A 24,497-nucleotide genomic window follows, 5' to 3' on the forward strand; every position below is an offset into this window, starting at 1 on the left:
TGAGCTTCATTTAGTGTCTTTTTGCAGTGACTAAATAACATCTTTTGTTTCATAGGAAAGTTAATATCCAGTGAGAGAATCATAAGAGAAGAGTCATAATTTTTTTAAATAATTCAAACGGAAATTAGAGATAAATAGTTAAAGATATTCACATTTTTAAATAATATTACAGGGCCATTCCGAGTAATTGTGATGAAACCGATAAAGCCATTTCAATTCACATTCTTATAAATTTATATATTTAAAACCTCGATGAAATATCGATTGCCAAAAATAATTTACTCTTGAAATATTCGTTTTACACACTCGAAAAATTATTTATTGTCCTAATATAATTCTGTATAATGCTGAGCTTCCTTAATTTGTGTAATCAGCTCATATGAATAAAAATATTTATCTGATACCAATATTTATCTGTTTTGTTTTTATTCTAAAAACATTATGAAAATAAATAAGATGGCTTGATATATGAAAAATGTATATTTGCGAGTGAATGACCCTAAATTTAATTTATAATAAAATAGCATGTATCAGTTATTTAATTTTTTAAAGTGAATGTTTATATTATTGCTTATATGTACACCTGTATTATTAATACCTTACCTAATATACTTATCAGTTCTGGCAGTTTTCAAAACTGTTGCTTATATCTCTTTGTTTTCAAAAGCTTTAATGTACTTCATGGTGAATGAAAATAATTGAATTATAAAATAACAGCAAATAAAATAACAAATATAAGATAAATTTACAAATATTATTTATTTGATTATTAATAACTTAAAATAAATTAAAAGGTTCATACTTTAATAACGTATAAATATTCTTTAAAAAATATATATTTATATTTATTTATTTTGTTTAATATTATCTATTTATCATGTTTTATATTTATATATATTTATATTTACTTTGAAATATAAAATACAAACAGTTTTCATTTTAATGTTTTCACACTGCCCTTAAGAGTATTTTTGTTCTACTAATAATGAAAAAAAATGTGTGCCCAATTTCAGATCGAAAATTAACAAAAATAATTGAAGATGATTTTAATTATAATAAAAAAAAAAGAAATTTCAACGCATTAATGTTAATTAATAAATAAATAACTTATTCTAAATATTGTGTAATTAAACAAAAATTTATTCACTTTGAGACAACTGTATACATTGTAATACATTAAATAATTGAAATACGTTGGTTCCATGTATTACAATTAAGTTTCTTTACTATATTTTTATTTTGCTTCATATATGAACATTAAATCGCAAAAATTTTTTAAATTTGTTAATTAATTTCCATTTGCATTTATAACTTACTATAAATTCTAAGGTTGGTGACTTTTAATGTTTTCATGAAAATGTAGTTTTTATTTTAATATTGATAAAATATATAATTTTAAAACATATAATAATAGCATATTGCATGTTTTATGGAATCGAATAAAAGTTAAATACATAATCATCAAATTAAATACTCTTATTAATTTTCTTTTATTCGAATAAGAATCTGACTATAGTAGTTTTTTTTCTTTCAAAAATATTGTGTGACTTATGTGCTTGTTACATTTTGCATTTGCATGTGGTGCTGTTATTGAATGAATTTTGCAAGATTAATTCTAACTGTCAGTTCTGACAGAGTTCGTGCTTGCACTTGTTTCATTCAAATAAAATATTACAATGAGCTACATATTCACACATAACTTTCATGTCAGTACTTTATAATCACAGACACAAATTAGCGACGATGTCTACGAAATTTAAAACATTCCTTAATCTCAGTGCGAGGCACAAGTGGAGGCGATTGTCTGCAAGGCAAGGTCGTCTAAGAGATTCCGAATCTGCAGAATTATGATGATTCTATTTCAGATGCTGTCTCAGAAAATGATCCTGTACTAATTCCAAACAACATCCTGCTCTACCTGCCTTTGAAGACGACTTACAAAATGATGAAGCACAATCTATTGATAACGACATGGAAGTCATTGAAAAAAAAGTGGGATACGATGAGAGCACTGGTGAAGAAAAAGAGGAAGAAGACTATGCTGAAAATAATGAAGAAAATGATGGATACAATGTAGATGAACAAAATAATACATCGAGTTCCTCAGAGAATGAAAACGATGATGTGGCAGAAAACCGTGTTAATTTGATGAAGAGTGCAAAAAAATGAATAAAAAATGCATTTTTAGAAGCAAATTTAAACCATAAACAAAGAAATATACTCCTTAAAACCTTACATGAGCTCCCTTTTCACCTGATTCATCTCTCTAAGGACACAAGAACATTATTGCAAACACCCACTGTTGTTGCTACTAGACATGTTCAACAAATATGTGGAGGGGAATATCTACATATGGGATTGAAATCTACACTTATGAAAAAATTGGAAAGTATTCCTTATGAAATGTTGCCGAAATATGTGGAAATAGATTTCACTACTGACGGCGCACAAATTTATAATAGTGGCACAGATCAATTTTGGCCTATTCAATACAGAATTTTTAATTCCACGGATAAGAGGCCGATAATAGCAGGTGTATTTAAAGACAAAAAAAAAACCATCAAATGTTTTCGAATTTTTGATCAATTTGTTCAAGAAGTTGTTGACATAAGAGAAGAAAGTGGAATTCATATATGTAATCGACGATGAATATGCTCGATGTTTCATTGCGGATGCACCTGCAAGGGCATTTGCCTTAATCATTATGGACATACATTTCCAAACGCATGCTCAAAATGCAAAGTGGAAGGATATCGTTGTGAAGAATTAGGCTTTCGTAGAATTATGATGTTTCCAGGAATACGTCATCCATTAAGAACAGATGAAAAATATATAATATGATAGACGAAGATCATCATAAAGGCCAAAGTTACATTCAGGTCCATTACATCCTGTATTAAGACTAATCACGCAAGTTCCTTTCGAATCCATACATCTCGTATATATAGGAAATATTAAGAAAGTTCTGCATACTTATATTCAAGGAAAATATGGGCATCAAAAATTAAGTAAGAAGAAATTGGATATTCTCGATTCGAGAATGATGAAATTGAAATTATATTATCCCATTGAATTTAATCGCCATTCGAATAAATTAAGTATGTTTCATCACTTTAAAGATACCGAATTGAGACAACTGCTCCTATACGAAGGTAGTCTGAACAGTTTTGAGTCTATCATAGAAACAAGTATTTTTTCAGTCAAATATAGTTTTATTTTTCAACATAATCTTCTTTTAAGTAGATACACTTTTCCCATCGATACTCTAACCTCTATAACCCCTTCAAATAGTAGTTGGCATCTTGCTCCGCAAAATAGGCGTTTACGTATGCGATGACCTCCTCGTTCAATGAAAATCTCTGTTCTCCAAGCGAAACTTTAAGCTTAGGAAACAGGAAAAAGTCGCTGGGGTCGCCAGACTGGTGAATACGATGGGTGGTCAACCAATTCGAAGTGCAGTTCGTGAATTTTGGCCATGACGACCGCCGAAATGTGAGCAGGTGCGTTGTCTTGATGGAATAGCACTTTCTTCTTCTTCAAATGCGGCCGTTTTTTTGCAATTTCTGCCTTCAGCTTATCAAGTAATGATGCCTAATACGCTCTATCTAACAATAACGCTCCCGTTATTGTTTTACTTTTTCAAGGTAGTCGACACATAGTACACACAATTCCGTGACTATCCCAAAAAACAGTCGCCATTACTTTCCCAGCTGATGGAACCGTATTCCTTTTTCGGAGCAGGTTCACTTTGCAGTCCACTGTTTTGACTGTTCTTTTGTCTCTGGAGTGTAGTGGTGGATCCAAGTTTCATCTACAGTTATGAATCGACGCAAAAAATCTGACTCGTTTCGCTTGAACCGCTCCAACAGGGCCTTGGAAATGTTCATTCGAATTCGTTTTTAGTCCAAAGTGAGCAAGCGCGGCACCCAACGCGCGGATGCTTGCGCATATCCAATTCTTCAGTCAATATATGACAAACGCGTTCTTTCGATATGCCTATAGCTTCTGCTATCTCTCTAACCTTGATTCGACGGTCGTCCAGTATCATTTGGTGAACATTTTCGATGTTATCAGCGATGGTCGCAGTTTTTGGCCGTCCCGAACGCTCATCATCAGCCAAGCTGGTACGACCACGTTTAAATTCAGCTGCCCATCTTTTTACGGTGGCAAATGATGGGGCAAAGTCCCCGTAAACAGTGTCCAATTCGATTTTAATTTCCGCAGGCGTATTGCCTTTCAAATGTAAGAATTTAATCACGACACGATATTCAATTTTTTCCATTTTTATAAAAACACTGACAGCGACTGACACGAATGACTGTCAAACAACAATTGAGTGTCCAAAATGGTTGAAATTTTCACAAAAGTCTTTCAAAGCATATACTATTGTAGTACTAGAATGATTTTGACGAGTAACGTCATCTTCATGTTAAGGCTCGAAATTTTTCAGACTACCCTCGTATACTGCTCCGGCTGTCCTACAAAATATTTTTAGAGAAGAAACTTATGATCATTTTCTTTTACTATTATATTGTGTGCCAAGAAGCTTTAGAAACCTATATCACTGTATATGTGTGTGAGCAGTTGTATGAAGAGCAGTATCTTTCATATAATGTGCATGGCCTTTTACACATAGTAGCCGATGTTAGGCAATTGGATTCTTTAGACGTTTAGTACATTTTGCGAGAATAATATGCTCCAGTTTCACAAATATGTTAGAAAGTCGCACCTCGCTCTCAGCAATATTACAAAAGAATATCCGAATTGAATGACCGTCTTGTTGCACTCATCGAGAATAATATTGAAATTCGTGGTTCGAAAATTCATTCAGAGGGTCCTCTAACAGAAAATATTCCCGCCCGTCTTTGCCGACAATTTAAGAAACTGCAAATTGGAAAAATCACCTTTTCAACTTCCATGACAATTGCTGTCTTCTTAATAATTTAGAAGTTTGCGTAATCAAGAACATTGTGCAAATTGAAGGGAATACCTTGTTTATTGTTAAAAAATTTCATATACAAATTAATATGTATGATGTTGGGGTGACATCCAGTTTTGTAGGAATGTATCATTGCTCTAATTTTATAAATGTAATCGAGGCAATCAATTTAAATAATGTAAAAGGGAAGATGTACAGAATGTGGAGCGACGAAGAAGGCCAGAAAAAGTGCATTGTTGCAAATGAATGGATCTGCATCTCTCCTTACATCCTTAATATTAAAAAATATTCTGTATCGTATATAATATATTATTAATTATTGGAAACTACAAAATTATACTATCTGCTCTACTAATAATTAAAATGTATATATAAAAGCATCTAAATAAACATTCGGTGTAATATTCACATTTAAAATAGTAAAAATTTACTGTACCATACAAACCTAATACAACAAAAACGACAACAATATTTATAAGGAAAAAATTATCATTAATTTTGTGAAATAAAAATATTTGCAGACGATTGAACATTATCACTATTGAATTTTCGAAATTCAAACTTTGAACATGAGCAAAGCACTAAAAGAAAAGAAAATTTTATAAATTTCTACTACCAGTGGCAGAGTAGTCACGCGTCCAAAACGTATAATGACAACTTCCTTTGACGATACGGTTAAACAAAGAAAAAAATTCAAGGATGAAAGAAATATGAAAGCAGAATTGGACTGATTACGTCTTTTCGTAAAAGAAAGGGATGAGCAAAAATCTGTTGTGGCGGCTTGGTGTTGGAGGAGCGTTGTCCACGATATGTAGAATTTTGGTGACGGAAAAAAGATGTTGGCCGCGGTGGGATTCGAACCTAGGTCCTCCGGTGTATGAGTCTCGAGCGCTACCACTGCGCCATGCGGGCCACGGCGCCTTTCTTTTTCGTGTATATTTCTGCTAGGTATTAGTTGTGTGAGCGGGGGACCGCCACACTGTTAATGCATCGCCGGAAAATAAAAATCTTCCAAGCACATCGAAATACATAAACATTGATCCGATACACATAGACGAAAATTTGTAAGTAAATGTTAATATAAGTAACTAAATATGTTTTTCTTCATTAATAACAATTTCAATTTTATCGCTCCAAATTCAACATTACTTTATATGAATATAAAGTATCAATTTAAAAATTCGAAACTTTATAAGCTACGTGTAATATAAATGTAAATTAGTAACAATAAATAATTTATGAATATATATTATATATTGAGTATATACAGAGTGTCTCACAACCACCATATAATATTTCAATAGTGTATTCTAGAGACAAAGTAGAAAAAAGGATCTTTATGTTGCTATGAAAATGTTGCTACAATAATTTTCGAATTATAACCGATCAAAGATAATTAATAATATCGCGTAGAATTCGCGCGCTCAGGCTCTTTTTTGTCAAAAATGCAAAAAAATCTTGATTCTCAAATATAAAATTAGATTATTATAATAAGTTATTAATTAGATTATTATAATAAAAATTAATAATAGAATTCATAATGCTATTAATAATCCGCTGCTAAAAATTATTAAGTGAAAATCAATAACAGATCCCATACAACACATTAACATTGAATCAACGTTTTAGAAACGTTGAGTTGCAACTATGCTGATGTTGAATCAATGTTGATCAACACTGAATCAATGTTGCATAAACGTTATTGCAATGTAAAAATGTCCGCGGATGTTGATTTATACTTATAATGTCTACGTCTGATGGACATTGACACAAAATTGTTTCAACGTTAAATCTATGTTGATGGAACATTGATACCAATATGACGTAGATTTTAGGTTTTTGCCACTACTCTTCCACGATTTTACGTATATTTTACTTTTATAATGCAATTTTAAATTGCCTATTATTACTAATTTATATATGAAATTATGATAATATAGCAAAATAAAACATAATTTAATATAAATGAGAAAAATAAGAGATAATAACATATAAACTAAGCCGAATCTTCTTGCTTGAAAAATTTTTGTTTATTGAAGTAACAACATTAAACATTTCGACCTGTATTAAGTTATCTTAAGTAACATCTGAGGGAAAACATAGAATATATAAATCTTAAAACAAATTTGTGTTGCATTAAAATGAGATTGCTATTGAAAATTGCTATTGGACTTACATAAAATCAATCAAAAAGACAAATAAAAAAGTCTTCAGTCACTTGCTCTCAACAGGTAGAAACATGATAAAGATCAGGTCAGACAAATGCCCAAAGATATTCCTTAGTGGTGTCTAAATAATATAAAAATCAATTAAAGTGTTAAATCACACAAACCGTTAAAAACGTATTAAAATTAGTCAGATAAAAAGAAAATCACAAATAGTCAAAAACTAAAAAGTCGGTGGTTAGGAAAATAATAAAAAGAATAAAAATAAAAATAAATAAGAAATAAACATTAAAAAAATAAAAAAAATAAAATTAAATAAGAAATAAATAAATAAAAAATAAAAATTATTATGTTGAATTGTAAAATTATAAAGTCATTATGTCTATAAAAATGAGTGAATAAATATCCATGAGCGAAAAGTCGAATAGTTTGTATCAAATAGTAATCATTACTGTTGTCAGAAAGATGTGTAAAACAAACCGATACAGGATTGAAGAAAGGAGACAAGAAAAGGAATAGGAGAAATGGAAAGAGAAAAAATGTGTGTGGTGGAGATGGAACAATAGGAAGAGGAGGAAAAAAAGAGTTAAATCGAGGATAACTGGTTAAGGACAGGTAGATAATTGTCAGGTAAAAGATCCGTGTCGCTCTGTTTATTGAGGCCATGTTGTTTTTGATGTAAAAAAATTTCAATGAAAATTTAATAAATTGGCAACCTTTTTTATTTGATTTCAGAAAAAAATTTTAATAAATATTTATGTACATACATATATGCATATTCAATGTTGTAGCAACATTTTACAATCAATGTTGAAAAACCAACACAGATTAGATTTAAAAAAAAACATTCGTACATCTATATGAAACATTACAACGTCTCATCAACATTTTTTCAATGTTATATGCTGTCTGCGGATAACAGATCGATGCGCGAGTTTGTGTAACAAACCCAAGCGCGCGACTTCGCGATATGACTGTTTATCTTTAATCGGTTATAATTCGAAAACAATTGTAACCTCAACATTTTCGTACAAGGATTTTTTTTTCTATTTTATCTCTAGAATACACTATTAAAATATTGTACGGTGATTGTGAGACACCCTGTATAATATTTTATTTTATTACATACTGTAAGAATTAGACGACCGTAAGCGGTCATGAAAGAGATTCGGAATATAAACACTAACAGAGAGGAGCCGTCGTGGTCGTGCAGACTAAGTGTCGGATTGGTAGACGAGGGATCCCGAGTTCAAATCCAGTCGGTCTCCGTTAATTTTTTCCGAATCTAATAGATATCTTTCAATCTCAGAAGTGGGATTCAGCCTATGTTACCTCAGAGAAGATTCAGCCTATGTTACCTGACAAGTCGATCGTTCAGGAGTGAACGGAAAAAGTCGGGGGTAGTACTCCAAAGTCGTTGTCGGTCGTTCAAGAGAAATGAACGGGAAAAAAGTCGTGGAGTAGTACTCCAAAGGAGTCGTGTCGGTCGTTCAAGAAAGTGATCGAAAGTCGGGAGCAGAAGCTCCAAGTTTCGGATAAAAATCCGATAGAGGAAGACTCGGTACATTCGGGACGAATGTAATACCAGAATGGCCGAACTGTAAGAATTAGACGATCGTAAGCGGTCATGAAAGAGATTCGGAATATAAACACTAACAGAGAGGAGCCGTCGTGGTCGTGCAGACTAAGTGTCGGATTGATAGACGAGGGATCCCGAGTTCAAATCCAGTCGGTCTCCGTTAATTTTTTCCGAATCTAATAGATATCTTTCAATACGTTTATTTGTTATTTTCTATTTAATAGAAATGAAACAATTACTAATGATAAAAACCAGACATCTACAGTTTCCCTCACGTCTCGAAATTCCCTTGATAATAATTTGTAAGAATTAGACGACCGTAAGCGGTCATAAAAGAGATTCGGAATATAAACACTAACAGAGAGGAGCCGTCGTGGTCGTGCAGACTAAGTGTCGGATTGGTAGACGAGGGATCCCGAGTTCAAATCCAGTCGGTCTCCGTTAATTTTTTCCGAATCTAATAGATATCTTTCAATCTCAGAAGTGGGATTCAGCCTATGTTACCTCAGAGAAGATTCAACCTATGTTACCTGACAAGTCGATCGTTCAGGAGTGAACGGAAAAAGTCGGGGGTAGTACTCCAAAGTCGTGTCGGTCGTTCAAGAGAAATGAACGGGAAAAAAAGTCGCGGAGTAGTACTCCAAAGGAGTCGTGTCGGTCGTTCAAGAAAGTGATCGAAAGTCGGGAGCAGAAGCTCCAAGTTTCGGATAAAAATCCGATAGAGGAAGACTCGGTACATTCGGGACGAATGTAATAGGCCAGAATGGCCGAACTGTAAGAATTAGACGACCGTAAGCGGTCATAAAAGAGATTCGGAATATAAACACTAACAGAGAGGAGCCGTCGTGGTCGTGCAGACTAAGTGTCGGATTGATAGACGAGGGATCCCGAGTTCAAATCCAGTCGGTCTCCGTTAATTTTTTCCGAATCTAATAGATATCTTTCAAATTATATCAGAATAAAGTGTGGAAGTTCACCTTTTTCTGTTATGCTGTCAGAAGGAAATATATATATATATAGCACGAATGTGCCGAATACAAGAGAAAGCCTGAAAAGCATGGCACTTCCTTCGGTCATCATACGCATATGCATGACAACAAGTGTATTAAGTGCCATGATACGAGGATAGTCTGAAAAGTTTTGAGCCTTAACATGAAGATGACGTTACTCGTCAAAATCATTCTAGTACTACAATAGTATATGCTTTGAAAGACTTTTGTGAAAATTTCAGCCATTTTGGACGCTCAGTTGTTGTTTGACAATCGTTTATGTTAGTCGATGTCAGTGTTTTTGTAAAAATGGAAAAAATTAAATATTGTGCCGTGATTAAATTCTTACATTTGAAAGACAATACGCTTGCACAAATTAAAATCAAGTTGGACGTTGTTTACGGGGACTCTGCCCCATCATTTGCCACCGTAAAAAGATGGGCAGCTAAATTTAAACGTGGTCATATCATCATCAGCTTGGCTGATGATGAGCGTTCGGGACGGCGAAAAACTGCGACCACCGCTGATAACATCGAAAATGTTCACCAAATGATACTAGATGACCGTCGAATCAAGGTTAGAGAGATAACAGAGGCTATGGGCATATCGAAAGAACGCGTTTGTCATATATTGACTGAAGAATTGGATATGCGCAAGCTATCTGCGCGTTGAGTGCCACGCTTGTTCATTTTGGATCAAAAACGAATTCGAATGAACATTTCCAAGCCCTGTTGGAGCGGTTCAAGCGAAACGAGTCAGATTTTTTGCGTCGATTTATAACTGTAGATGAAACTTGGATCCACTACTACATTTCAGAGACAAAAGAACAGTCAAAACAGTGGACTGCAAAGGGTGAACCTGCTCCGAAAAAGGTAAAGACGGTTCCATCAGCTGGGAAGGTAATGACGACTATTTTTTGGGATAGTCACGGAATTGTGTGTATCGACTATCTTGAAAAAGGTAAAACAATAATGGGAGCAGTATTACGCATCATTACTTGATAAGCTGAAGGCAGAAATTGCAAAAAAACGGTCGCATTTGAAGAAGAAGAAAATGTTGTTCCATCAAGACAACGCACCTGCTCACACTTCGGCGATCGCCATGGCCAAAATTCACGAACTGCACTTCGAATTGGTTGACCACCCAGCGTATTCATCAGATCTGGTCCCCAGCGACTTTTTCCTGTTTCCTAAGCTTAAAGTTTTCGCTTGGAGGACAGAGATTTTCATCGAACGAGGAGGTCATCGCATACGTAAAAACGCCTATTTTGCGGAGCAAGACGCCAACTACTATTTGGAGGGGTTAAAGAGGTTAGAGTATCGATGGGAAAAGTGTATCGACTTAAAAGGAGATTATGTTGAAAAATAAAACTATATTTGACCGAAAAATACTTGTTTCTATGTTAGGCTCAAAACTTTTCAGACTATCCTCGTATACTTGAAAAATTTAAGTAAGTAACTTGTTGAAATATTTCGGATATTAATCGAATAAATTGACTCTTCTGTGTGAAAAGAAATTTCAAAATTAATTTATTGTCGACTATAAAAATTGTTTGCCTTATTGTATTGTGACGTTCCATATGTTCTAGAACAAAAATTACATGTAATTTTATAAGTTCAATAATTCATATTAGATTTTTGTTCTAGAATTTACTCTTCAACATTTAAAACCTCTTCAACAGACGTGGTAATGTTTTTATTCTCAATGCTAAACAGTAAAGTAATTGAGATTTTTTTATATCTATATACATTTTACGGGTAGGAGAAACACGAATTTTATTTTTCTTAATTAATTGTCATTTCTTTTCTAACTTTGTTGCGAGAAAATATGTAACATGAGTTTTATAAAAACATTTTCAACTACTCACTCATGATAGTATGATATACTATTATAGTGATATTATCTGCAATATGTGATATATCTTACATAATTTTGTTCAAATAACAAATTTTTAAAAAGTGATTTCTTAATTAAATAAATATAATATAAATATAATATAAACATTAAATGAAAATAATACCATTCTTTGCAATAAAATTTGCAATTATAAAAATTTAATAGTCTAAAAGCTACAATAATATTTTATATTTTATATTATCTAATTATATATACTTGTATTTTATAGGATACTGGAAACCTTACTTGAAGCACACAGAACAATAATTTTGCAAATAAAAAAAATCTTAGAAAAATTGTCAGTGGGTACAGACGAGATCTCTAAAACGTTTTACGAGCCTCTCGATGGCTTTCCATTGAAATCATTGGAAAACTTTTTTACCTTGAGAGTGAGACCAAAATAAATGAACGCAATAAATTGGTGGGTAAATTTGTAAATTCATTACATTGTACAATTTAATATGTATCCGTATATATATGTTACTGGAATATTAATTGGGTATAGCATTCAAAAATGATATAATTAATAATATATCTTATTTTTGTTTCAGTGTCATTATTTACAATCTTTGGGAGATGTGAAATTGAGAGAATTTTGCATACATCTCTAAAACACATAATGACTGACAAATTAGTTAATCACTTCAATAGGAAACTGAGAAGTTTGACAACACAAAAATGTCTAATTTATTATACAGTTAGATATTTTATAATTACAATTATTAATATATACTAATTATTTATATTCATTTATAATACAATTATGTTAATCACACATTCACATACACGCACGCGCACGCACACGCATATACATACACATTACATAAAACACATCTTTCATTGATTTTTAACATGTTTATAAATTTATTTACTCATGTAACTGATACTATATAGTTCATTTTCTTTTTTCAGTTGCAGCACAGAAATACTCGCTTTTTAAAGATCCTAAAAATAAGATAGAATTTAAGCAGAAATGCTGGAGGCATTTTTTAAAGCAACGATATCGCAAGAAAATGAGATAAGTAATTGCTGAGTTTGAGACGAATCAGAATCTATCATTGAATCCGATACCAAAGATTAATCCAACAGGGACACATGGAATTGCTACAGTCAGACACTTGTTATATATTTTTACAGATAAATTAAGTGCAGATAAATTGCAGATATATTGAGTTTATATAAAAAAATATATTGATAAAAATATATTGATATTTTATATATACAATATGTTTATTTTCTCAGTTTCTACGTATACGTTTTATTGTTTCTTTTCAAATATTTGGCTCCTCTCTGTTAACTGTTTATATTCCGAATCTCTTTCATGACCGCTTACGTCGTCGTCTAATTCTTACATATTTTTTTATTAAAATATCTTCCATGGTAATATGTTTTTTTTGTTCAATTTAGATAGCTACATTCTAACGAATTACTAACATTTTCACGCTTTGTGTATAGTTCTCAATATAGGTTGAAGCACTTTGCAGTTTACTGTAGATTTTTTACATGCAAAACTATTTGATTTACAGATTTATAAAATATCGTAAAAAATTCCAACCATTACGCATTTTTGTTACATTTTTTCACATGCTTTTATTGTTCACTAATGCGGGAGCGTCTCGTTTGAGCGTCACGTTGCGATTGATCACAGCTACTCACAACGGCCGGTGCCTAGAGGTTCCTCTGTTCAAACGCTATGAATGGCTGGTAAATTGCAACGTGATCAAACGGGCCCCATTCATGCATGCGAGCAATGTTTGGAATCTCATTTGAACTCATATCATCCGCACGCGTGCGACACTCATGAGTGCGAGCAATATGAGTCTCATATGATGAGACGCATCTGTCGTGAGCGCAAGCGGGTGATACCTGTTTGACCACGTCCCGATTGACTAGCCATTCACAGCGCTTGAACAGTGGAAAAATTCTAAGCGCCGGCTCCTGTGAGTGGCTAGTGATCAAACGAGTGTTATCCAGCGCAAGCTGTGCGGATAGCTGCACGACGTGCGCGCATTTTGTTATCTGGTTTGCTTTTAAAATTTCGTCAACTGATTGCATCCATAACAGATATTGTTGTATTCGTTACGTGTCCTATTTCGATGTTCTATTTCAAATATATGGCAAATATATAACAACATATGCAATGCATTAGTTCGCTCAATATGCTATATCCATATTTGGTTATCTGAGGATATGAGTGAATACATAAAACAAGCATAATCATCATCAGCATAATAATCATGACTAAAATATTTGAACCTCCCAATGAGTTACACACTTCTTGCCAAAGGGCATTTTTTTTTAAAGTGCTTCTATTGCTTACTGCTATTCGATGATCAAATAACGCTTTTTTTGGGATACATAATATATCAATAACTCATCAGAGTCAAATTCTTGCAAATTGTTATCTGACTGCTGACAATGGATCATCCTCATCTACGAGAGATGCTATAACATAGAGCGACAATAACATTAGCAAACACATGAAACCCAATCTACTTTATACTATTGTTAGATAAGACAAATCATTTTTCAGTGGATAATTAGTGACATGTTTTATCAAAGGATATATTTTCTTAATTTTAATAATACTTACTGACAATAACTACCAAATTTTCATCTATATTTAGACGATGACAATCCTCACTGAATGGGTGAAAGCAAGAATGTTTCAACAAATCAAAATTTTGGGATTAAAATTTGGGATAATATATTTATTATTAAAAATTCTGATAATTTTAATAGTTTTTATTAATATTTTCTGTTCTTACAAATTTCTGTTGAATATTTGCCATTTTTGGATCTATTCATCTTCTTTTCTAAAATTCATTTCCATTTCATTCTTCATTTTGACAACTTAACGAACTTGCCCTCGTAAAACATATGTGTCGGTTCACAATAGATGATTTAACCTTTAAGAAGTAAGAAATTGACCAATTATAATCGAATATGAAAAGAATAATCGACTATGATTGGTCAATTTCTTACTTCTTAAAGCTTAAATCACCTATTATGGACCGACACTATCATACACATACACAAGTAACCGATGCGTATTGCGGATAAAATAGAAATTTGCAGAATAGAAATCGGCGGAATGAACGTAACACTGATTAGATCACGAGCGTTCCGCCAATTTCGCATTGCGCATGTTCCGCATTCATGGGACGTTATCCTCAGAGCAAAAGTGGACGTGATTTGGTCAAACTGCACACACCATGTATTCCTTCCACCATGATTATGCTCAGCTGGACTGAGTTCAGAAACACTGGGTGTATCATTATCCGTGTTTACCGCTGCGGTATTATTCATTGTTTTTCATCGAATATTAAACAAGGATAAAACAACCTGGGTGAACTTGAGTGTTATTTCTGAACGCACCCCTGCTGTACAAGTTTGCTAGATAGGTCCTTAGTACCGGTTTACAATAAGTGATTAAGCCTTAAGCCATAAGAAATTGACCAATCATAGTCGATTATTTTCCTATTTTTCGGCTATGATTCGTCCATTTCTTATGGCTTAAGGCTTATGACTATTGTAGATCGGGACTTATGAAATGCGGTACCTTCAATCAATCTAGTGACTTTAAAAAGCATTCAATCATTCAAAAGCGCCGCTGCGATTTACGGTATTATTCATTGTAGATGGCAGCAGCGGTAATTTCTACGAAGTATTTGTAGCGGATGAGAATAGGTTGGTGAGATATGGTAGGTTAGCTTAGTCTGTTTTGTGATCTGTGTACGTGGTTGTATCGTGTCGTTGTGTCGTTAAATTCCTTCCGATTTTGTCAGTTTCTTTTCCGCAATTTCGTCTTCCGGATTAATATTACAGAGCTGGGTAATTGCATATTGCAAGAAACCAGTAGGTGAGTAATATTTATTGCAACAATCATTATGAAACGTAACCTCGAAAAGAGCGGCTCCTTAATGTTCTACATCGGATGACATTTGCACGTATCTTTCCTTCTTCTTTTTCTGTCTTATTTCATCGTTCAAATCTACATTTGCAATTATCGATTGCATATATCTCATGCTCTCATCGTATGTTTCAAGTTTTTGAAGCATTCGATTGCATCGTAGATGCTTGCTCCTATCATTCCTATAACGAAATAAATGCTTATTCGATCAGGAACATATATGATGAATAAATAGGATTTCGCAAGCGATTTCGTGAAAAAATGAATTTCAATGCAGGATTATTAAAAGTAATTTTAAATTTGATATTAAAAATTATGTACATGTTTACAAAAATCACATTCTTAAACAATGCATTAACAATTGTTTGTTAGTGACATTTTTTGACAATTTGATAAATATAAATTTAAAATCGCGATCATCAAAATGACAAAATAAGCAAGCCAGTTCTGGTGTCAAATTAGATACAAGTATTAATATTTAGTTTTAATATCTTTTTATATCACTTAATTTTTATATCACTTAAAATTATTAGAAGGAAACCAATTATTTGATAAATGATATTATTAAAAAATTATCTTTTTCAAAAAGGATTAAAGAAAGATACAAAGTATGTGAAAGGCTATTGCACAAAATAATGTTGTTTAATATATCAATAAAATCTTTTAAATATGGCATAATTAGAGAAGAAGTATCAATAATATTATTCAAATTATTTGTTTTTTTTAATAATAATTTTGCAATGTTATATTAAAATTAAGTCATACTAAAATTATGTATATGCATTATATAGAATTTTTTTATTGTACTTTTATATTAAATACATTCAATAAATATAATATAGTATAATTCTATACTAAAACATGATGTTAAAGTTAAATTTTTTTTTTTAAATATATTTCTATAAAAATCCTTAATGTACCACAGCAAAATTATTAATAAAATTATTATTTTAAGAAAAACGAATAATTTGAACAATAACATTGTAATATATTTCTTTCTTTTGTTAATATTTTTGTTAATATTTTTTATTTTAAATTATGTACTAAATATTTTTAAATTATATTTTATATATAAACCATGTTTCTTTAAGCTAATATTACGAAAGACAGTGTAGACAGTGAATGCATAGATGCTATAGATGATAATTCAAATTACAGATGTTTTCTATGTTTACTATAGTGAATATATTTGATCACACATAGTAAAATATTACATGCTGTATATGGTTACATTATTCTTAATTAATATTAGTTAATTTTATAATATCTTTAAATCTCTCCAATTATCTCTCAAAATGCAATTACATATTTTTTTATATAAAATGTAGCTTGAATAAATTTTATTTGTATAAATATAACGCACACTGAAAAAAATTTTCTTAATTTTAGATAATATATTTACTAAAATTAGATATATTAATATATTTACTAAAATTTTCACTTGAGTAAATAATGTTTATGATATAAAACTTTTTAATTTGATTAGTAAACTAAAGCATTAAAAAATGACTTTTTGAAGAATTTACTTGAATCAAATTCGGGTTTAACATATTACAGTGTAATAGTTATTAAAATATATATTAAATGACTTTTTAAACTTCTGAGTCCAAATCTTTTAATTTTAAGACTAATATTTTAATAATTTTAATAAATATTTGTTTAAATCCATATCTTTAAAATTTCTCTGTGAACCTAGCATCCGATTTTCGAAAAATTAACTTTTTTATATGGAAACAATTAGTATATTGTTTGTAGTTATTTGTAGTAACAATAATTTTGTTTGTAGTCAATCCATTAAAAGATATCAAAATTTAAAAAAATGACTTGCACCCGACATTAAGATATTTTAAATCCGCTTGCGCAGTCTTTTTCAGAATTGTTTGTAGTTGTTTGTAGTGCTTTTCGTTTTGTTTGTAGTCAAACCGTTCAAAAGTTATAACATTTTAAACAAATGACCAAGAGTGAACTTTATCTCTTTTTAGTGATAGCGCACGATCGACTACAGATGAAACGAAAAGCAACTACAAACAACTATAAACGATTCTAAAAAAAGACTGCGCAAACAAATTTGCTCTATCTTAAAAAATGACAAAGTTCACTCTTGGCCATTTGTTTAAATTGTCATAACTTTTGAACAGTTTGACTACAAATGAAATGAAAAGTACTACAAACAACTACAAACGATTCTAAAAAAGACAGCGCAAACAGATTTGCGCTATCTTAAAAAATAAGAAAGTTCACTCTTGGCCATTTGTTTAAATTGTTGTAACTTTCGAATAGTTCGTCCATAAACGAAACGAAAAGCATTACAAACAACTACAATCGATTCCAAAAACACTGTGCAAGCAGATTTGCGCTATCCTAAAAAATGGCAAATTTTATTCTTGATCATTTGTTTAAATTGTTATAACTTTTGAACGGTTCGACTACAAACGAAACGAAAAGCACTACAAACAACTACAAACGATTGTAAAAAAGACTGCGCAAGCGGATTTAAAATATCTTAATATCGAGTGCAAATCATTTTTTTAAATTTTGATATCTTTTAATGGATTGAATTACAAACGAAATTATTGTTACTACAAACAAAATACTAACTGTTTCCATATAAAAAAGTTAATTTTTTAAAAGTCGGGTGCCAGATTCACAGAAGTCTTTAAAGTTATAAAAATAATGAGTATTTACAAAAATAAATATTTTTTCACAAGTACAATTAATTATATTTAATTAATTTTAATTATATTTAAAGAAATATATACTGCAATAAAGTTAATATATTCAACAAAAACAAAAAAACGATCGTTTGATAAAATAATTATTTCATCATTATTTTATAATTATTTTATAATCATTCGATGATATGAAAAATCTTTTAGAATAACTCGAGCAGAACGTGGCATCACCACCAGAAAGGTGCGGCGAAATTTCATTTTTCGTAGATAAAAACCATACAAGATAAAATAAAAGATACAATATTATGAGATTATCGACAATTTTTCTGAAATTTTCACTGAATTTTTTTTTGAAGGCGAGTCCCCAAAATGAGATTCTATCTAAATGAAATCTTTCTAAAAGAAAGGCTCCAACATGAAAGTAAATTAAATATTATTTTGATGATATAATTATTATTTAAGGGGATAAAAAAGTGTTTTTATAAAAATTTCAATATTTTATTGAATTACTAACTTATTATTAACTGAAATTTTTAAATTATTAACTGAAACTTAAATTATTAACTGAAATTTTTAAATTATTAACTGAAACTTAAATTATTAACTGAAATTTTTTTCAAAAAAATAATAAGATCGAAGTGCTTTTCGGTGCCAGACTCCATACAGTCGTATTGAAACTTTCATTGCTATTTTGAATGTAGCCTCCTAAACAGCGAGTAAGAAGTTCATCCCTGCTTAATTTTTCATAAATTGGCTCTATAGCCTTAAAAACATCAATATTGAGAGCTGACTTATGATCATAAACATCGAGTATATTAGTTGCTTTCGCTTTCTGCCATGTAGTACACCATGAGTCGGCACCGGGTGGGCCATTTCTCGTGCCGTGACTTTTCATTTGCTGAAAGTTTGTAGTACAGCGTGGCCCAAAGCCCAGCTCAAATTTCATTTCTGGAAATGGAAAGCAAAAAAATTGTTAAATTTCGAATACAAAATAAAGCCTACGAACAGTGTCACTTCAACGATTACACTGCTCTAATATTGTATTTCTATAAAGGAGATTAAGTACAACTTTTTTATGAAGTTAGCATTCGATGATTAGTGTCTTTTTACTTGAAGAGCTGAAATGTCTAATCTCGCGCTGCGGCGCGCTCCGAAACGCTTAGCAGTGCCATAGAGTTTCTTACGATATAATTCAGTTAAAAAACGCTCTAACTCAGTTAAAAAATTTTTTTGTTATAAATTCAATTGCTACTTACTTTTTTGTGATAATAAAGAAGTTTAAGCAAAAGAAAAAATTTTTTTTTCGATTTTTTGAAAATTTTACCATAACAATACTCCTTAATGTGAGCCGGGGATTTGCGAGTACCCAAGGATTTATCGGACCAAATTAAAAGATAACACTAGTAATATTTTTTATTTAAAAAAATATAACCTAAATATGTAAAAAAATATAACTTAAGTATGTTTTTTTGTATCTCCATTAAAAAGTCTTTTTATTCTAATCTAAATGGTAGTTTTTCTACTTAAAAAAAATCATATTACGAAATTGCCATATCTAACTCAATTTTAGTTACATATAACAAAATTAAATAAAATACATTTTTTAAAGCAATTGTACATTTAACTTTCGAGGTAATGAGATCTTATTATACTTGACACCCTTTATTTATTTTTTTGTAAAAAGAAAATTTTATAGTTGTTTGATATCAGACATTTTGTAATATTAACCATCTTTCTATATTCGAAAAGCGCATCTTTTATTTGACATTTTTTTTCTATAATACGCACAACGAGAGTAAATAGGAGAACGAAAGAACAAGCGAAGTAGCATACTTGTCTTTTTTCCGTGTCCGATTGGCGGTTGACGATATCGTTGTGTTTCGGCGAGTTTGACAATTGCTGATACTTCGTTTCGGAATGTAAGTGATGTAAGTTATGTCACTTTTGCTAAAGCCAGCACCTCCCCACAAAAAAATTGAAAAAATATATATATCCAAATTAAATGCTATTTATGTGCCGTTCTAGTCCCGATTTTTGTGCTCGTGCGGTTTCGCGGGAAATGGAAATTGAAAATGGGAGTGCTGGCTTAACGAAAGTTAGCTCCTTCCCCCCTATTAAAATTACACACAAGTTAAAAAGTTAATAGCTCAGAATTATGTGCTATTTATGTGCTTCTAAACGCTATAAAAATAATTGGCCCCTCTCTAATAGTTTACAAGATGTAGGCCAAAAAATAATATACGTGTCAACTGTACAAGAATAAAGTATCAATTAGAATACAGATGGCGAATTAGTTCTAGGCTTAAAATATTTTTCTATTTATGTGCTCCCAAAATATGCGAGACCCAATCTTTGTGCTTATCTCCTATAACTAATGAACCACCCCGAACGTTAGCACCGCACATACGCATAAAAGTAAAGTACCAGTAAAAATAGAGATAGCGAATTGGTTCTAGACTTTCAATGTTTATTTATGTATTCTTAAAATATGCAAGACTCGATTTTTGTGCTCATCCCCTATAACTAAGAAACCTCCCCGAATGTCAGAACTGCACATACGTATAAGAATAAAGTACCAGTTAAATTACACAGTAGTTGGTTATAGGTTTAAAATGTTTCTCTATTTATGGTTTTTTCGTGCAATTTCAATGATATGTTAGGAATGAAGTTTCGATGTTTTCTTAACTTTTTCATATGGCATGAGCACAAGTCATAGGTGATGAGCACGAAAATTTGATTTCGCATATTTTGAAAACACATAAATAGAAGAACACTTTAAGCCTAGAACCGTGCTTTCTTTATTTTAATAGATACTTTACTATTGTTCGTTTGGTACTAACGTTCAGGTTGATTTATGAGTCATAGGAGACGAGCACAAAAATTGAGCCCTGCATGTTTTGAGAGCACATAAATAGAGGAATATTTTAATATAACAGATCGTTATTTGTATTTTAACTGGTACTTTACTCGTATGTGTATGTGCGATGCTAACTTCACGGGAGGGTTGTAAGTCATAGGGGATAAGCAGAACAATTCGTTGTTGCATTTTGCATTTTGAGAGCACATAAATAAAAGAACATTTTAAGCCTAGAATCGATTTGTTTTCTTTATTTTTATTGGTGCTTTACTCTTATTTGTTGGGGCGGTGCTAATGTTCAGGATGATTTATTAATCACAGGGGAGGAGCACAAAAATTGGCTCTTGCATATTTTGAGAATACATAAATAGAGAAACATTTTAAGCCAAGAGCCGATTCGCTATCTTTATATTTAATATCTTTATTTTACTCTTGTTTTGTTGGGATAATGCTAATGTTTGGAGTGGTTTATTAGTCATAGGGGAGGAGCACAAAAATTGAATCTTCGTTGAACTTTCGTTAAGTCAGCACTCCCATTTTCAATTCTCATTTTCTGCTAAACCGCGCGGGCACAAAAATCGGGACTAGAGCATAATTAACATATAAATAGCACTTAATTTGGGCATATATATTTTTTCGGTTTTTGGGGGGGGGGGTGTTAGTTTAACAGATGTGTTTATGCGCCATAATCTATTATCTTGTAGATAAGTTCTAAGAAGCAAAATGAGTACTGTCATTTTGAATGCATATATTTCTCATCGTATTGTACTTTTACGTATGTATATGTTTGTGCTTTTTAATTTTTAATATTTTTCCTTAATTTGCTTAAAATTTGATGAAATATTTCAGGATATTGCTTTACAATTTTTTTCTGAATATCCTGAAAATGTATGATACATGTAATAATATAATTTCATTGAAAAGATAATTCAGTTTTATTAATATGTTTTTTTATACTTTTATTAATACAATTTTATTGACAAGATGATTCAGTTTTATTAATAATTATTAAATATATTTTTTGATATATATTATTAAATATATTTGTTTGAACACATATATCATAATATGATTAAGGGTTGCACAACAATCTGTACAGACCATAATATCTGAACATTTCCAGCTTTGATTTTTGGGAAAAAGCACAAACTTGCACGTAAAAGGACAATATCAAAATGACAATATTTATATTGCTCCTTAGAACCTACTTGCAACATAACAGATTATGGCGCATAAACATCAGTCACTTACACTCCAAAACAAATTATCAAACGCTAATTGTCAAACGCGCCGCGGAACTCAACGACACCGTTGACCGCCAATCGGCGGAAAAAAGAGCAACAAGCATACTATCTTGCTTATTCTTTCGTTTTCTACTTTCTTATTCTCGTTATGCGTATTTATTAATAATCAGTCAAGCAGAATCATGACATAAGGAGCAAAGACAGTAGTTTGAGATTACAAAATATATGTTTATATAGATACAAAAGTCGGTATGAGCAAACAATATAATGATATAATATAAGATATAATATAATTTATGCATTTCTTTCTAAATTAAAGAAAGAGAGAAAAAAGATAGAACAAATAAAAAGAATTAGTGTGTTTATTAGATATATTGCTAATGTGTCCGTTTCGATGCACGCGTATTTATTACATTATCAATCTGATAAATCAGACCGATAAATCAGAATCACTGCAGGACCCAGCAAACATTGATTCGCTAGGTTCTACAATGACCCTTACTTATCAGTCTGATGATTCACTGGGTCGATAAGACTAATAATGACATCTCGCGACAGACATTGTAGCCATACAAAGGCGACGACAATGACATTTCTTAAAGTAAAAATTTCCAAATTGGACTTTGCGTAGCAATAGCCCCGTTCGTAGAGCACGTAGAAGAAAAATAAAAATATTTTTATTAAGCAAGTCGAAACTCAAACTATCGAAGCCTACTTAGAACTTGATCGATTAGATTTTAGCTGTTATTGAGATCTGATAATTTCGGGTGCTCGCATTTTGCCGACTCGCATGAAATCACACGATAATGTTCTTGGTTGATTTGACATCCGAGACACTACCATGTTTCCTAATTATTGATGTTATTATCAATTAAATATGTTCAGAAATTTATATATTTACAGTTCAGTATATTAATAAATAAACAGTACAGAAAGTCAATACAAATTCCTTAGAGAGATACTGAAAGGAATGAAATATGAAAAGAATGTTACACATATTGAAATGGCATCTCTATTTAAAAGAAGAAAATGTAGATATATATATACATATATATATATATATATATAGTCAGAACTCGGTACGTCTTTTAGTTTTTGGTCGATTTTTAACGAGGTCCACCTATCACTATTTCTCTTATGTCATTGCCTCGCGCAGCCAAGCAATTTAATGTTCTCAAGAGCATTCACAGAATTAAATAGATTTAAATTATTAAATTAGATTTAGATTTATTAAATAGATTTCGTCACTTATAAAGATACTATTAACATATTATTTTTACGTAAATCTTTAAATAGACCTAATCTACTAATGACTTACATTCTTTGACTTACATTCTTGATTTTTTAAATAATTGAATAAGGACAGAATAATGGATGAAATAAAGAATATTCAGTATGACTTTCAGGATCTTTTATAGGCAAAAGCAAGAATCTCAATCTACATATTGAAGCAAGTATTGTAGTATAAGATGAAATAAAAACTCGTCTTATAAAGACTTATACAGCACAAATTATATCGCAGCAACATTGATGCAACGCTACAATATAAAGAAGAACATAAAGAAGAACGTTTCTAATTTATAAGCTTTTTTTTGAAAATGCTATCTCACATAAATATGGAAAAAACAGAATAAATTCAAAATTCAAAATCTCGAAACTTGAGAGTATGATGATTTTTCCAAATTTTATAAAAATTGGCATTGGTTTCTTAAATCGTTTTGGAAGCCATAATTCATACTGCAAGATGTTATTTTTCAATGACGTAAGATTTTCAAAAAAGATTAATTCGGTTATTAATATCACGTAAAGCGCATATTAAATTCGTCTATATATATATATATATATATATATATATATATATATATATATAAGAAGATCTAAAAAAATGGATATCTTTTGAAATTACAGCTATTTTCGTAATCTTCGAGAAGAATATTGCAAGACGGAAAAAGTGAAAAATTGGTCATGAATTAGCTAGAATATTCAGTCATATGAGAATATTTAGATCGATTTTTAGAATCTCTCTTGTAAGCAAGAGAAGGAACGATCTGTATATTGTAAGTCGCGAGTCACTTAGAACAAATAAAGAATCGTTAAAAAAAAATCCCTTATTTTTTTATAAACTTCACTTTTGAAATGATGTATCACATAAATATAGATTCTAACATTCTATGTTTACCAGTAGTTGAATCCCTCTCTTCTCTCTGGATGCGTGCGTGCGAGTGTGTGTGTGCGCGTGCATG

General features: G+C 31.1%; 1 protein-coding gene and 5 pseudogenes across 7 annotated transcripts in view; 5 read left to right on the top strand and 1 right to left on the bottom strand.

Moving 5' to 3' along the window:
• Positions 1 to 1,743: 1,743 nt before the first annotated feature.
• On the top strand, positions 1,744 to 2,235 carry LOC148934848 (uncharacterized; annotated as a pseudogene).
• A 72-nt stretch (positions 2,236 to 2,307) lies between these two features.
• On the top strand, positions 2,308 to 4,440 carry LOC148934849 (uncharacterized; annotated as a pseudogene).
• LOC148934850 (uncharacterized) lies at positions 4,315 to 8,850 on the top strand (annotated as a pseudogene).
• On the top strand, positions 5,696 to 12,270 carry LOC105433772 (uncharacterized; annotated as a pseudogene).
• On the bottom strand, positions 12,215 to 14,360 carry LOC148934851 (uncharacterized; annotated as a pseudogene).
• An 897-nt stretch (positions 14,361 to 15,257) lies between these two features.
• Wdr62 (WD repeat domain 62) overlaps positions 15,258 to 24,497 on the top strand; it is a 249,240-nt gene continuing 240,000 nt past the window's right edge. For all 7 annotated transcript variants that reach the window (XR_016140837.1, XR_016140838.1, XR_016140839.1 and 4 more), the window contains exon 1: positions 15,258 to 15,430. The gene's annotated coding sequence lies outside the window, so the exon portion shown is untranslated. The remainder of the gene's footprint in view (positions 15,431 to 24,497) is intronic.

Source organism: Pogonomyrmex barbatus, unplaced genomic scaffold (assembly GCF_055798465.1).
Source record: "Pogonomyrmex barbatus isolate J1 unplaced genomic scaffold, ASM5579846v1 scaffold7, whole genome shotgun sequence".
Lineage (NCBI taxonomy): Eukaryota > Metazoa > Arthropoda > Insecta > Hymenoptera > Formicidae > Pogonomyrmex > Pogonomyrmex barbatus.